We start from the raw sequence: 12,832 nt of genomic DNA, 5'->3' as shown, positions 1-12,832 counted from the left end.
AATGGAGGGCACAGTGCCACCAAACTTAGCACACTTGCACGGTTTATGATCTGGGTCCTCCAGGTAAAATTATGTCTGACTGCAATGTCCAGTTTCTTGGCCAGCAGTTGGTCAGTGAACTGGATTTGACTGGCTTTTGGGTCTTTGATGCAAACAAATGTTGCCTTTATTTTGATTTTTAAAAGAGTGGAGGTCCTCTGGGGGGGTTTTAGAATCTGACCAATGTCTGATAAATGGTGATTGTTGAGTCCTGGGTGCAGCAGGCAGGGTTTGGTGCGTTTTTCTTGATGCAGTAGGACTTAATGACCTAAAATAATTCCCCCCACCCCCCAGGGAGCGATCCTTGCCTAAGGGGTCGCTCCCCTTGCGTGAAATTCACGTAGAGAAAAAAAACTCCCTGGTGTCTAGTGGTTTCTGCCCCCGTTGGGGGCAGATTGGCCTCCTCAAAATAGGCCAATTTGCCCCAAAGGGGGGCAGAAATATCCTAAATATAATTTTCCCCCTAGGGGAGCGACCCTTGCCTAAGGGGTCGCTCCCCACCTAAAAAAATAAATAAATAAATAACATAAAGAAAAAGAAAAAAAAAATGATCCCTGGTGCCCTTTTGGGGGGCAGAAAAGGCCTTCCCAAAAAAATGCCCCCCCCCTGGGAGCGACCCTTGCCCAAGGGGTCGCTCCCTTTTGTCACTTTCTGCAAACAAAAAAAAATCCCTGGTGTCTAGTGGGGTTTCAAAAGCCGGATTTCAAGCAATCCGGCTTTTGAAACCCTGGGAGAGACTTCAAAGGGAAGGGAATACATTTCCTTCCCTTTGAAGCCCCTCCGGGCCTCCCCCACATGATTGAAAGAGAAATGCTGAGCATTTCTCTTTCAATCGCATGTGGGAGGACCCTTGACAAATCAGCGCGCGCTCGCACGCTGACGTCACAGGGGGAGTGGGGGGTCGGGGTGGAAGGGGAAGGTCTTCCCCTTCCATCTCCGCCTTGGGGGGGAGGGTGGTGCACAGGGGGGTGCGCTAGCGCTCCCCAAAGTTCCCGTGCTTTGGACGAGGTGACCTCGTCCAAGGCACACGGGAACTGTAGCCTTGGATGAGGTCACCTCGTCCAAGGCACAGAAACGGTTAAACTCCCCTTTTATTACATAAAGGTCACCTCTAAGGTAGGCCCTAGGTGGGCCTTAGGTCAGGGTGCTGTGTAATTACAAGATTGGACATGTACTTCTCAAGTTTTACATGTCATGGTAGTGAAAAACTCCTACATTTGATTTCCACTACAGTGAAGCCCCATCTTCTCATAGGATAACATTAAGGATTCCTTATTACATTTAATAAGCTGTATTCTCTTCTTGAGATCAGGTAGATATGTCATTTTTGGTACCTATGGAAGTGTAATTATACACCCTGTTTAATGGTAGAGTTGGCTTTTTCATTACGGTTTTGACAATGACACGTTTAGAAATCTGGCATTTTTCTACCCTAAGCCATTTGTGCCTGCAGCCTGTCTTGGGTCACATGACTAGATGCAGCTGACAGTCTTTGTGAATTCCTCCCAGAAAGCCACACAATCAAGGAAATAGTTGTACATTAATGGGCCATTTGCTGGCAAGATGAGGGGGTAAGCACAGCTCATGTGAACAGCTTGTGCTCTGCCTTCACACTAATGGGCCTAACAACCCTGTATGTTATTGAAGGCAGCTTGGAGCCAGGGTAGAAGAGTCAGGAAGTTCCATGCACTTCAAATAACATTTCCAAAAACTTCTCCCACCTTCATAGAAGAAGCTTGCCAGGGCATGGAAATAGGACATTCCAACTGACTTTTCAGTACACTTCTAGACCAGTTGAATTTTTAACAGGAAGAAGGAATGCTCCTCTACTGAAAGGACTGCCACTCTGCTGGATTGCTACTTTGAAGGAGATACTGCCCAGCTGAGCTGATCTGCTGCCTACCGCCCTCTTGCCTAGTGAAGAAGAACTGAACATGCAATTTTATTTTGAACCCAGGACCCCAGAGTGACTCTAGGGCCTAGTGTGCTGGCCCCCTGATCTGAGTATCAGGGACATACAAGGATCCCCAAACCGATCCTGGACCAAGCTACAACATGTTCCTGACCCCCAAGTGGTGCCTCTCAGGTCCTTGACAATTGTTGTGGCTCACAGGCTTAAATCAAGCTTTTGGGCTGTTCACAACCAGGCCAATTTGCCACTTGTATCAAAAATCAGTGCAAGCTGCCACATCCTGTCTCTTCACACTCAGCATCAACTGCTCATGGGGGAACACCAACACAAAGCTCCAGACCACCTGTCCACGTCACCCAGCCTGAACTTCGCTCCACGCTGACAGCCTCTTGTGATTCTCTCTTTGCTCCACGTGGACATCTCTAATGTAAACGGGACCCTTTTCACAAAACGTGAGATGGTAAATCTTCAGTGGGTCTCATCTAGAACTGTATCTGGCCTGCATTCAATTGCAGTTGGCCTGAAATCTTGACTTCGACCTGGTACAGTGCGGCCAGATATATCCCAGGTTTTTGCTTTGGGCTTTTTGCACCTTTTTCACTTAACATTTTGGTGTCAAATAATTTATTAAAATTGATTCTATTTTTCTAAATTGGTTTGGGATTTTTCTTTTGTTTTCACTTCACTAGTGTTTGTGTGCTCCATAAATATTTTACACATTGCATCTACGTTAAGCCTGAATATGTCATTGAGACCCTGTGCCTACCAGCCTTATTTTTGAAAACAACTGAAAACTAATGCCACTAACCCAGTCCATTACCTCAGTCCGGTGACCTTAGCCTGCCCTGTCCTAGTTAAGTGGGTACACCTCATTGCTTGTTGGGAAATCTCAAAATCACAACCACCCTCAAACTTTATTAACTAAGCTACAAAACACTGCTCTTGGTTGACTTTCAAAAACACATAAAATGCATGTCATCACCTTCAGCTTGGTATCACAGATGACTTCTAAAGTAGCATAACCAATAATCTCAGAATGACCATGATGTATGTCATCCCCAATAGTATAATCAGTTGCCTCAATGCAATTGCATCTGAACAAAAAACGTTTAACGAAATTTAAAAATAGTAATGGTTGCTGCTCCTGCACTCTGTTTTCTGCTTCGTGTGCCCTATTTCAAGATGTTAGTGTATGAGAACATGCATTGCTTGCTGCAATGGCTGGATACATGTCTCACTGATCTGTATGCACCTGTACATAAGACCATTATAAATCACAGGTGTACATCTTAATGACCGCCACAAGCATGCAGAATGCCTATGAGCCATCATAGATAGTCATACAGACTCCGCTGGCAGCCCACCACGGTTAGAGTTCAGAATGAATGCTCACATGATGTATGGACTCCCCTCTGCCTGTGGAGATCTTAATGCCTATAGAGGAATCACCACAGCAGCATCTCCCTATATGTTCAATGAAATGACAAGTGACCCTCATCTTGTTTTAGACCCACTCTGAATATTTTCCATTAACAACCTCCTAAAGTGGAAATTCTTTGCATGCGCATTATTTCTTGAAAAGTTGCTCCTGAGGAAAAGCTGGAGAAAATTTATTTTTAGGATGGGAAAGAAATTTGTACAGTCCATGGGGTATAATTAAGAGCCCCTAGCGCCATTCTATTACCACATTAGCATCATTTTTTGACACTAATGTACCATTAGAAGGCCAAAAACTGCCATATTTACAAAGTGGTGCAATGCGCCAGGCATGATGTATGCAAAGGAGCCCTTCCCCCATTAAGGGGGCCGAAAACATGGCTGAAGGAAATCTAACAGATTTCCTTGTGTCATTTTTTTCCGGCACTTTTACCGCCTGCTCAGAGCAGGCATCAAAAGGGGGCATACCATTGAATACAATGGGCCCCTACGTACTCTGCAGGAGTAGGGCCACAATTTTAGCGCTACTCCTGCAGAGTACAAAAATAGGGTTAAAAAATGATGCTATTTCCCCCTACCCTGCGCCATGGTGTGCTATAATTTAAATATGGCGCACACATGGTGGCGGTGGGGGGCGCTAAAGGGCGCAAAAATGTGGAAGAATTCTCTAGAGGAGGAACAAGCTTTGTAGAACCTTTGGTTGTGGGGCACACGTGCTCTGCTGCAGCCCTCAGCAAACCATGTCACTAGGGGCGCTGTTCTCCTACAAGTTAGACATTTATTCTTGCATGTATTATCCTAAGTTTGGAGAACGTTTCTCACATGTTTCTCAATGCTCGGTATATTTTACATACATGAATGTAACGTGCTATCACTGCTGCATATGAACTTTTCAATTTTGTGATTGTATTCTAAGACATCTTTCCGCCTGATGAAAAGCCTCTCACCATCCACATGAATTTTGAGAACGCATGTACTCACATGTTAAGGATGGAAATATACCTTGGAAGTTAAATTTTGATTGGTCACATATGTTCCAAGGCCTCACACCCTGCTTTTCCCCTACCAGGGAACATCTTTGCTGTCATGAAAGATTAAGGCCCACATTTCTACTTTTTGATGCAAATCAGCACCATGGCAGATTTGCATCAAAAAGTTTACCACCTGCTAACGCCATTCCAACGTGCCAGCCGGGCACCTTTTTTATGGAATGACGTTAGCCGGCGCTGCGGCCTGGTTTGCGTCAAAATAAATGACTCACACCGGGCAGTGGAGACGAAGGGAAGACTAAGGGATTGTGCGTCAAAGAATGGTGCAAGTCAGGTTAGAGTCAAAAGTATTGGCTCCAACCTGACTTGAGCCATTTTTTGATGCACATCACCCATGGAAATGACTCCTGTATTAGCAAAGACAGGAGTCATGCCTCCCTGCCCAATGGCCATGCCCAGGGAACTTCTGTCCCCTGGTCATGGCCATTGGGCACAGTGGCATGTAGTGGGGCTCAAGTTAGGCCCCCTATGCCACACTAAAAAAAACAAAAATGATACTTACCTGCACTTACCTGCATTCACCATGGATGGGTCCCCCCATGGAAAAGAGCCCACAGGTCCCTTAACGCCTGCCTTGACCCAGGCATTAATTTCTGACGTAAATCTGGATTTACGTCATTTTCCGGCTCTGCCTACCAGCCGTGCCCCATTTTTGCCCAGTTGGATAAATATGGCGCATGGGTGTTTAAGTCATTTTTTGGACGGGAACGCCTACCTTGCATGTCATTAATGCATGGTGGTTTCAAGCATCCAGAAAATGACACATACTGAGAAATGTTGACTTTAGCGGGGTCTAACGTCAAAGTATAAATATGATCTTAGTTTTGCGTTGAATTTGCGTAAAAAACAACTACGCAAATCTGGCGCCAGCTGAGTACAAACATGCCCCTAAGTGAGGAAATTGCTCTGCAAATTTAAATAGTGATGAGCAAACATGAATTTTCACTCGTGCAAGGGGCAGTGTGCTCATTTGATGAAGATGAATGAATTTATATCCCATCACATCACTTCACATCATGCACTTCAATATGGAAACTCCCCAAAACATTTAAAAAAAGAAGTACGGCATTATGAACTTTATTAACCAAGCATGCGCCCTAGCAATGTTGTTTATTTTAAAAAATATGTGTGTAGTGTGAGAGATAGCACTGCTTGCATGAAGTGTGTGCTGAAGGAAAAAAGACACAGAAGAAGCCAAACAGTATGTGGAAACTATTAGAAAAAAGAGAGATTGCATATTCCACGTTGAAAATATTTGCTTGAGAAAATCTTTCAATTGCTGTTCATAACATGATGCTGAAGTAGGTGTTTGAGTTCTAAGATAAATTAGTTGATATTCTATTAAACTTTTTTTGCACCACAACTAAAATAAACAAAAACATAACAAAACAAGTCCTCTTACTGAGACAGTCCCATGTGCCTCTCAGTGAACGTCACCCTCCATGAGCAGCGGGCACCCTGCCCACGCACCCTCCTTCGCACCCCAGAAGGCCCTTTAAATATGGTCCTCTCTCCGGGCTGCAGATGGTTTTCTGGGATCCCAGCCACTGTTCTGTCTGCTGATGAGGTGAGCACCTGTGTCACTAATGCATGACCAGCTATGAGTGCCTTACATATCTTTTATTTTCCAATGTCATGGAAGGTTAAAATTCTAATGCAGGTGGTTTAAACCTGTGCCCTGGAGGCCTGAGTTCAGTCCACATTTTTAAGATTTGCACTTAAGATAAATGTGTATGCAAAACCTCAAAATGCAAATAAAGTACCCAGTTTGTGACTCTGCTGAAAGTCCTGCCTCGAGCACGTTGATTTCTGTGATAACTTAAATAAGATAATTACAGATTGCGCTTCGAGGTGACTGCTAGGTGTGACTTTTTATGCACAAGTTGAAAGTGCAGGTATGGAAGAGTCCTTGTGCCTTTTGAATGAGGAGATTTCTAACTAATCTCTGCACCTTCTTCTACACACTGCCTGCCTTTTCATGACATTTCATGAGCCTGTTCAGTTCCAAAACATTGTTCAGAACAGATATCCCTTAAGTAATAAATTGCAATGAGCCTGAGCTCACGAGGAGGTTGACCTGCGGCTTGCATGAAAACTGATCTACACAGTGCATCTTAGTAACGTGAGACGTGCATGTTGTGTCAGAGTGAGCGGGAAAGTATAGGCACCGGAAGTAGAGGGCCTGGGGGTCTCAGACCACCCTGAACAAACCTGCTGGGGATCAGAGGGCGAATGGACAATGAAGAAGCAGATCTAGTTTGTCTCATTTTCTCTGTATTCAAAGAGAGAGGTCAAATGTACTGTTCTTCTGACATATTGACCCTCATTCTTTGTACATGGGAATTGACATTTACTCTTCTCTGATTGGAAATTGAGAGGCTTTTCTAAACTGAACTATGTGACAATCTTGTTGGGGCACAGGGAGTATAAAATTAAAGGCTGCAGAATTTAATTATTTTAAAGCCGCATTGCTGGTGGTCCGACTGCCATCCGCGAGTCTGAAGGTCTAGTGACCACCAGACTCATGATGAGGCCCAATATCTTTTGTGCTCTCTATATATTTATTGTACAGATCCTTTTCAGCAAACCTAGTAGCTATTTCAATGGAAAATGAGTTCTGTAAATGACAGTGTGCAACCACACCATGCTTTAGCAGTATGTTTGTGACAGTGAGGTCCTCATTGCACCGCCAGCTGCACACATCTCTCCGGCTGAATGGTTATACCTCGTTTTCTACACTTGCTCTCTATTTGGCATTTGGATTTTTCCAGTGCTTAGTTTGCGTTTGTTGTTTCCGGTGCGGAGCACCAGCACTTATTTCTGAGGGCCGGCGCTTAGTTTACTGTCTCAAGCATTTACTGCGAGCAAAAGAAACGTGGGAAAGACGGAGGAAGAGAAAAACGAAAAATTTCAGAAAGGGGAAAAGCAGGAAGCTGCAAGAGTGAGCTGAAGGGGCAGGGAGTGGCTGTAAATGGATTGAAGAGGCCCTAGGTGGCTTCAGGATTACGCTGCCTCAGTATTCAGTGCTCGCACTTTTACTTACAGCATCCGCGTGTTTAAGAGGAAAGCTTTGAGCACCGGCACCTTTTTATTTACAAAGTAAGCAATGGATTTTTCACAATGTTTAAGACTGAATTATTGTAACACTGAGAGCAGCACGCCACCATGAAATCTGTTCCAGCACCACTGTTTGACTACTTTTATTTTTACTTCTAAATAACCCAGGGCCTTTTCCAACTATTACATTTTGTACTTTAAGCATGCTTTGTATTTTACCTTTGTAGTTGAAACTCTTTTTAAGCCTCCCCTTCTGCACGTGCTCCTGGTGAAATGGGAAACATCTAACCATCTTCTCCGGCCATATGAATTACCAAAGAATAAGCAGCAGAACCCATTATTTTCATCTTCCACCGTTCGGCCCTGCCACCTTGGTCACCCACTACACCCGGAGGGGCAGATCTGTTACCACTTTGTGCTGAGTTTCCATCACTAAGATATCACAACTGGTACAATCTGTTGATTTGCAATTTGATTTGTAGCCCAAAACTCTATTTGCTTTGGAATGTAGCTCGGAAGGAAAGCAAAGTAGCATCAGTGTTTCTTTGCACAGCTTTGGATAAGGGGGATCTCCAGGGTAACTCATGGGCATTCTCATGCCCACACCATGGAATTTGACAGAAGGCCCTATCTACTAAAAACTGTAGACATGATTTTACACCACTAAAGATAACGCATCTTGTAAGAAAGGTGGTAAAAAGAAAGAATGTTTACTTTTGTCTAATGTTCTCAACAGTGCATGTATGCTCTGCTGCACAGCACACATTCAAACCCTGAAAAGTGGTAACTGTAAGCCTAGTGCTTTGCACTGTAAGGGTACCATTCTTGTACAAAGCCTAAGCCACACACACACACACACACACACACACACCTTTTTACTATGGTACAAGGAGGTATGCGTTGGTGCATTGCAGCCTTCTGTACACCAGAGCAGGGAGACAGTATGCAGCTACAACCAGATACTTTTGTTCTGTGATCTTTAATATAAAATGTGTTTTGATTGATTTAAACATATGTACAGTGTATAAAAAAGTGGCGCTATTTTGGTCTGTGAGAGTGGCTGTCATGAAAATCATCAGCGGTGTTAGGTACCTCTGTAAACTGTTCAGGTTAAACTTTCCAATCATGACATAACCAGTATTGCTGATATGAAGTATCATTGTGTTTAGTGTGTCCTTCTGGAGAATTTGGATTTTCTCTAATAGGTACCAGAACCAGGTTCTTAATAGCTAATATTTGGAGGGAGCAAAACAGTACCAAATTTTTGTAGAAAAGGTGATGTTTGCATTAAAAAAATTGCATTTTTATATTAAAGTTAGAATTGCATTTTAGAGAAATTAGATAATCACTAATTGTATGTGATTTTTGTCACTGATATGTAACTTTTATCATCAAAACATATGTACATCATTTAAATGTTGAAAATGTTTACTCCCTGCCTCCAATATTTTCTCTGGTAGTGTGTTTCAGTATCTGTGGTTGGCACATGTATTGCTTTAATTACTACAAAGCTGGGCTGGAGAAAAGTGTAGTACTACTGTGCTGCTACTTTACACATTACAACATGAATATATTTTGTGAATTAGGTCCCCTCAGTCCTAGTCTTCATCATCACAGTTCAAGGTTTCCACACCTCACTTGCAAGAATGATCGAGGGTTCATACTGATAAGCAAACTCTTAGTAAGCTGGTATTCTGGGGGAATTAAGGGGTTGCATGTTGTACACTTCACAGGAAGGGACAGTTATTAATAACCTTCCAGTAGATAGTGATTGTAGAAAAGTCATCCTTTCTGCCCTGGTCACCCCATTTTTGCCTATTGCTGGTGTTTACTTACTCTGAAAGTGCACTTGGTTCTGCTAACCTAACCCAGTGCCAGTGCTCTGTCCTCCGAAGGTACATAGTAATTGGTATAATTCTAATGGACAAAAACATCCTACCTTTAAGTCCCTAGTCCTACTTTGAAGTCCCTAGTATATGGTAGGACAAGTATGTGGACTCCCTAATCAGCAACAAGTGCAAAAGTGCTAGACGAAGTCACCAGCAGTCTAGCAGAGGACTACCCCAGCTGAAGATCTACAACTGGATTTTCCTGTACTGCACAGGTGCATGGTGGGAGATTAAGTCCTAGCCATCCAAGCAGCAATCCAGAACTGCAGAACTGTTGGCCAATCCTACAAGACACATGTCTCTCCAAAGGAACCAACAAGCAACAAGATCTGAAAGCTTGGAAACTTTGTTCAAAGGTTTGCAGAAAGGTCATGGAGGAGTCTGGCTTGTCACTGAGAGTTGAGACGCCATTGTCAGCTTGGAAGTTGGACTGACCATGCTGCTCATCCTGTTGAAAGCTCCAGAGCTCCTTGCTGTCAGTGTTAAGAACAAAGACATTCGGAGACACACAGAGGGATTGCACTGCAACAGGCACTGCCGTTCAATCAAACTCCGGATCAAAGGAACCTGAGGACTCGTGGTCGGTAGTAAAGCTCCAAGACAATGACTAAGTACAAAGATGAAACTTTGACCGGGACCTAGCACTCAACCTATTTGGCCCACGCCCCATTGTGTTTGGCCTAAACTTTGACTTTGTCCCAGTTCAGCACGACCAGATAGCCGCAAGTGGCACATTATTCTTTTTAACTCTAGAATGCACAATTTTCGATTGAGGGCCTGATTTCGATCAAAGGAGAAGCAGGGCTGTTCCTTAGGGAAATAGAGCTTGAGATACAGCTGGCTTATACTGCTCTAGAACTAGAGAATTTGGAAGTGGCCAAGAAGATGTGGACATGTGAGGAGGAGTGGTAGAGAGAAAGATGATGGCAATGAAGAATATAGAGAAGTGTCCAAAGTGGTGGGTTTATCTCTACTACCCAAGGGGAGTGTTCCTAAGTACCAGGAAGGGGGTGACTTTGACAATGGCTGGCTGTTTTTGACATGGCCCTCAAGATAAGGAGGATGAGTTCTCAGTAATGGGGTCACTCCTCTGGGAACTGTGGCAGGAGAGATAGGGCCTTGACCTTAGTGGGAGAAGAGGCTGAATCATATCCCTACATGAAGCAGAGCTTGATCAGAAGGTTTGGTCTAACGACTGAGCAGTAAAGGATGACGTTTAGGGGCACTCAGAAAGGCAGTATTCAATCCTGGGTTGGCTTTGTAGAGATATCTGTCAAGGAACTACCGGGCTGGATAGAGGGTCACAAGGGAAACACCTTTGAGGGGCTGTACAATCTGAAATTGATGAGCCAATTACATCACAAAGATGTTACATCAGTAACTAGTTGACTCTAAGCTGTCTAGTCATAGGAAGCTGTGTGAGACAGAAGATGGTGGGTTTGTACAAGAGTGACCAAGAAGAACCAGGGGGGTGATCAGGAGAAGGAAGGACAGGCCTTCTCCTAGGGGATAGCCCTGAGCAACCAAGATCAAACACCAGCCCAAGGATAGAGTTTCCAGAACCAAACCAATTCAAAGGGGAAAATGTATCAGGGAAGAGACAATGTTGATACATTTCTGGAGGAAGTGACTCATATACTTCTACTTGACCCAGACCCCTATGTCTATGCCTCTTTTTCCATCCCCCTCTTTGTACTCCTTCAGAGTCTTCGGACCTTGGCACAGCCTCACACCCACAATTTGAAGGGTTGCAGCTCATCATTAAAGCCTTCCAGATATTGCTGATTTGCAGTCTTTATCTTAGTGAAAAACTGATGAAAGAAGGCTTCTGGGTCTACTTCTAGACTGTTAGCAAGTTCCAGGATGTACTGCAAAGTGATGGTCTGGTGTACCACCTGTTTCATTAGCTACTTCTCCAGATCAATGCACCAGATCACTAGGTATTTGCAGATCTCTTCACACACTAGTTGGAGGCTATCAAAGAGTTATTGCAAGCTGTCCTACCAGTGCTGCAGGATTCTAAAATGTTTTATCTGCTTCTGATACTACTCCACAAAGGTCTTGTGTTTTGATCTTTTTCTTTATCTGTCTCTTGATGGACTTCTATCTGTTTGTTAATTGTGTTTTTGCTGAAACCATTCTTGGGCAGTATGTCCTCATTCCAGGGCACAGTTTTCTCCTTTTCCAACAGCTCATTGGCCTTTTTCACCCGGTTTTAAACAACCTCCTTCATCTGCTGTAGCTCTGGCTGGAACGTCTGAGGCACACTTTTTGCATTGTTTGTGCTCATTTATCTTCTTTTGACTATCTTTGAGCTTCTTCCAACATTCTTCCCAGCCCTTTTCATTTTCTTCCTTCTACTGCTGCATCTGGTCCTTGTGCTATAAATGTGCTCTTTAATTTTATGCAGCCCATCTACCCCAAAGAAAGGTGGGAATTACATGGACACCACTCTCTCCCCCACAGCAGTTAACCAAAGCTGGGATGAGTAAATTATCTGACCCTGCCATTGAGCCAAATGACAAGTATGCCACTAGCATTGCCAGCCCATGCCAGAGGGGCTGGGGAAAGTATTTTTGTTCTTTATGTTACCTCTCTCTGAGTGGCCAAATAGCCTGGAAATAAATATTCATAATCAAGTGGGTTTCAATTGTACTTATGAATAATATATCATTACTTGTATCACTGTGCTGGACTTGTATTTTGAGGTTATCTGTTACCTCCCAGTGTTTGTGAATATTGGTAGGTGCAAAAGGTGTTGCATATGTGTACTTTGGTCAAGTAAGTCTACGCGCGAAAACATTCTGAAAAATGGACATAATTTGACATGTGTGATGGACACTAACTTTTTGCCTTATTTTTTAAAAATGGCTTAATGGATTTTGACCATTCTAGGAAAGCACCTAGGGCCTGAATTACACTTTTTTTGCTCCACATTTTCATAATTTTGTGACGCAAAAGAGGTGCAAACTTAGAAAATGCAATTATATTTTGTAAGTTTGCACCTCTTTTGCGTCAAAAAAGGACGCAAATGCAGTGCTAAAAAAGTATAAATCAGGCCCTTAATGTTCTTAAAGCTTCCATACAATAAAAAGACAAGGGGCCATATTAATACTCTATTTGCGCCAGATTTGTGTCATTTCTTTTAATGCAAATCTGGTGCATAATCCAGTGCAAACTTAACTCCATGTTTATATTTTGGCGCTAGACATGTCTACCGCCAAAATAGTGTAGTTAACGTAATTGTTTGCCTGCTGAAAACTACCTTGCGTCATTAAGATGCAAGGTAGGCGTTCCTGGGCAAAAATTTACCCAAAGGCCCTAGCGCCTTATTTATCCTCCCATGCAAAAATCAGGGCAGACATTAGGGGACCTGTGGGGACTATCCCTGACCTGTGGGTCAGAGACCATGGAAACAGCCCACAGGTGCGCTTCCCTGCCCCCAGGGG

At 43.5% G+C, this 12,832-nt stretch overlaps 1 pseudogene; it reads right to left on the bottom strand.

Moving 5' to 3' along the window:
- The window catches only part of LOC138246758 (hsp90 co-chaperone Cdc37-like), a 114,100-nt pseudogene that overhangs the window by 89,689 nt on the left and 11,579 nt on the right, over window positions 1-12,832 (bottom strand).

This window comes from Pleurodeles waltl, chromosome 7 (assembly GCF_031143425.1).
Source record: "Pleurodeles waltl isolate 20211129_DDA chromosome 7, aPleWal1.hap1.20221129, whole genome shotgun sequence".
NCBI classification, from domain to species: Eukaryota; Metazoa; Chordata; class Amphibia; order Caudata; family Salamandridae; genus Pleurodeles; species Pleurodeles waltl.
The sequence above is the reverse complement of the archived record's forward strand: the minus strand, read 5'-3'. Positions and strand labels throughout refer to the sequence as shown.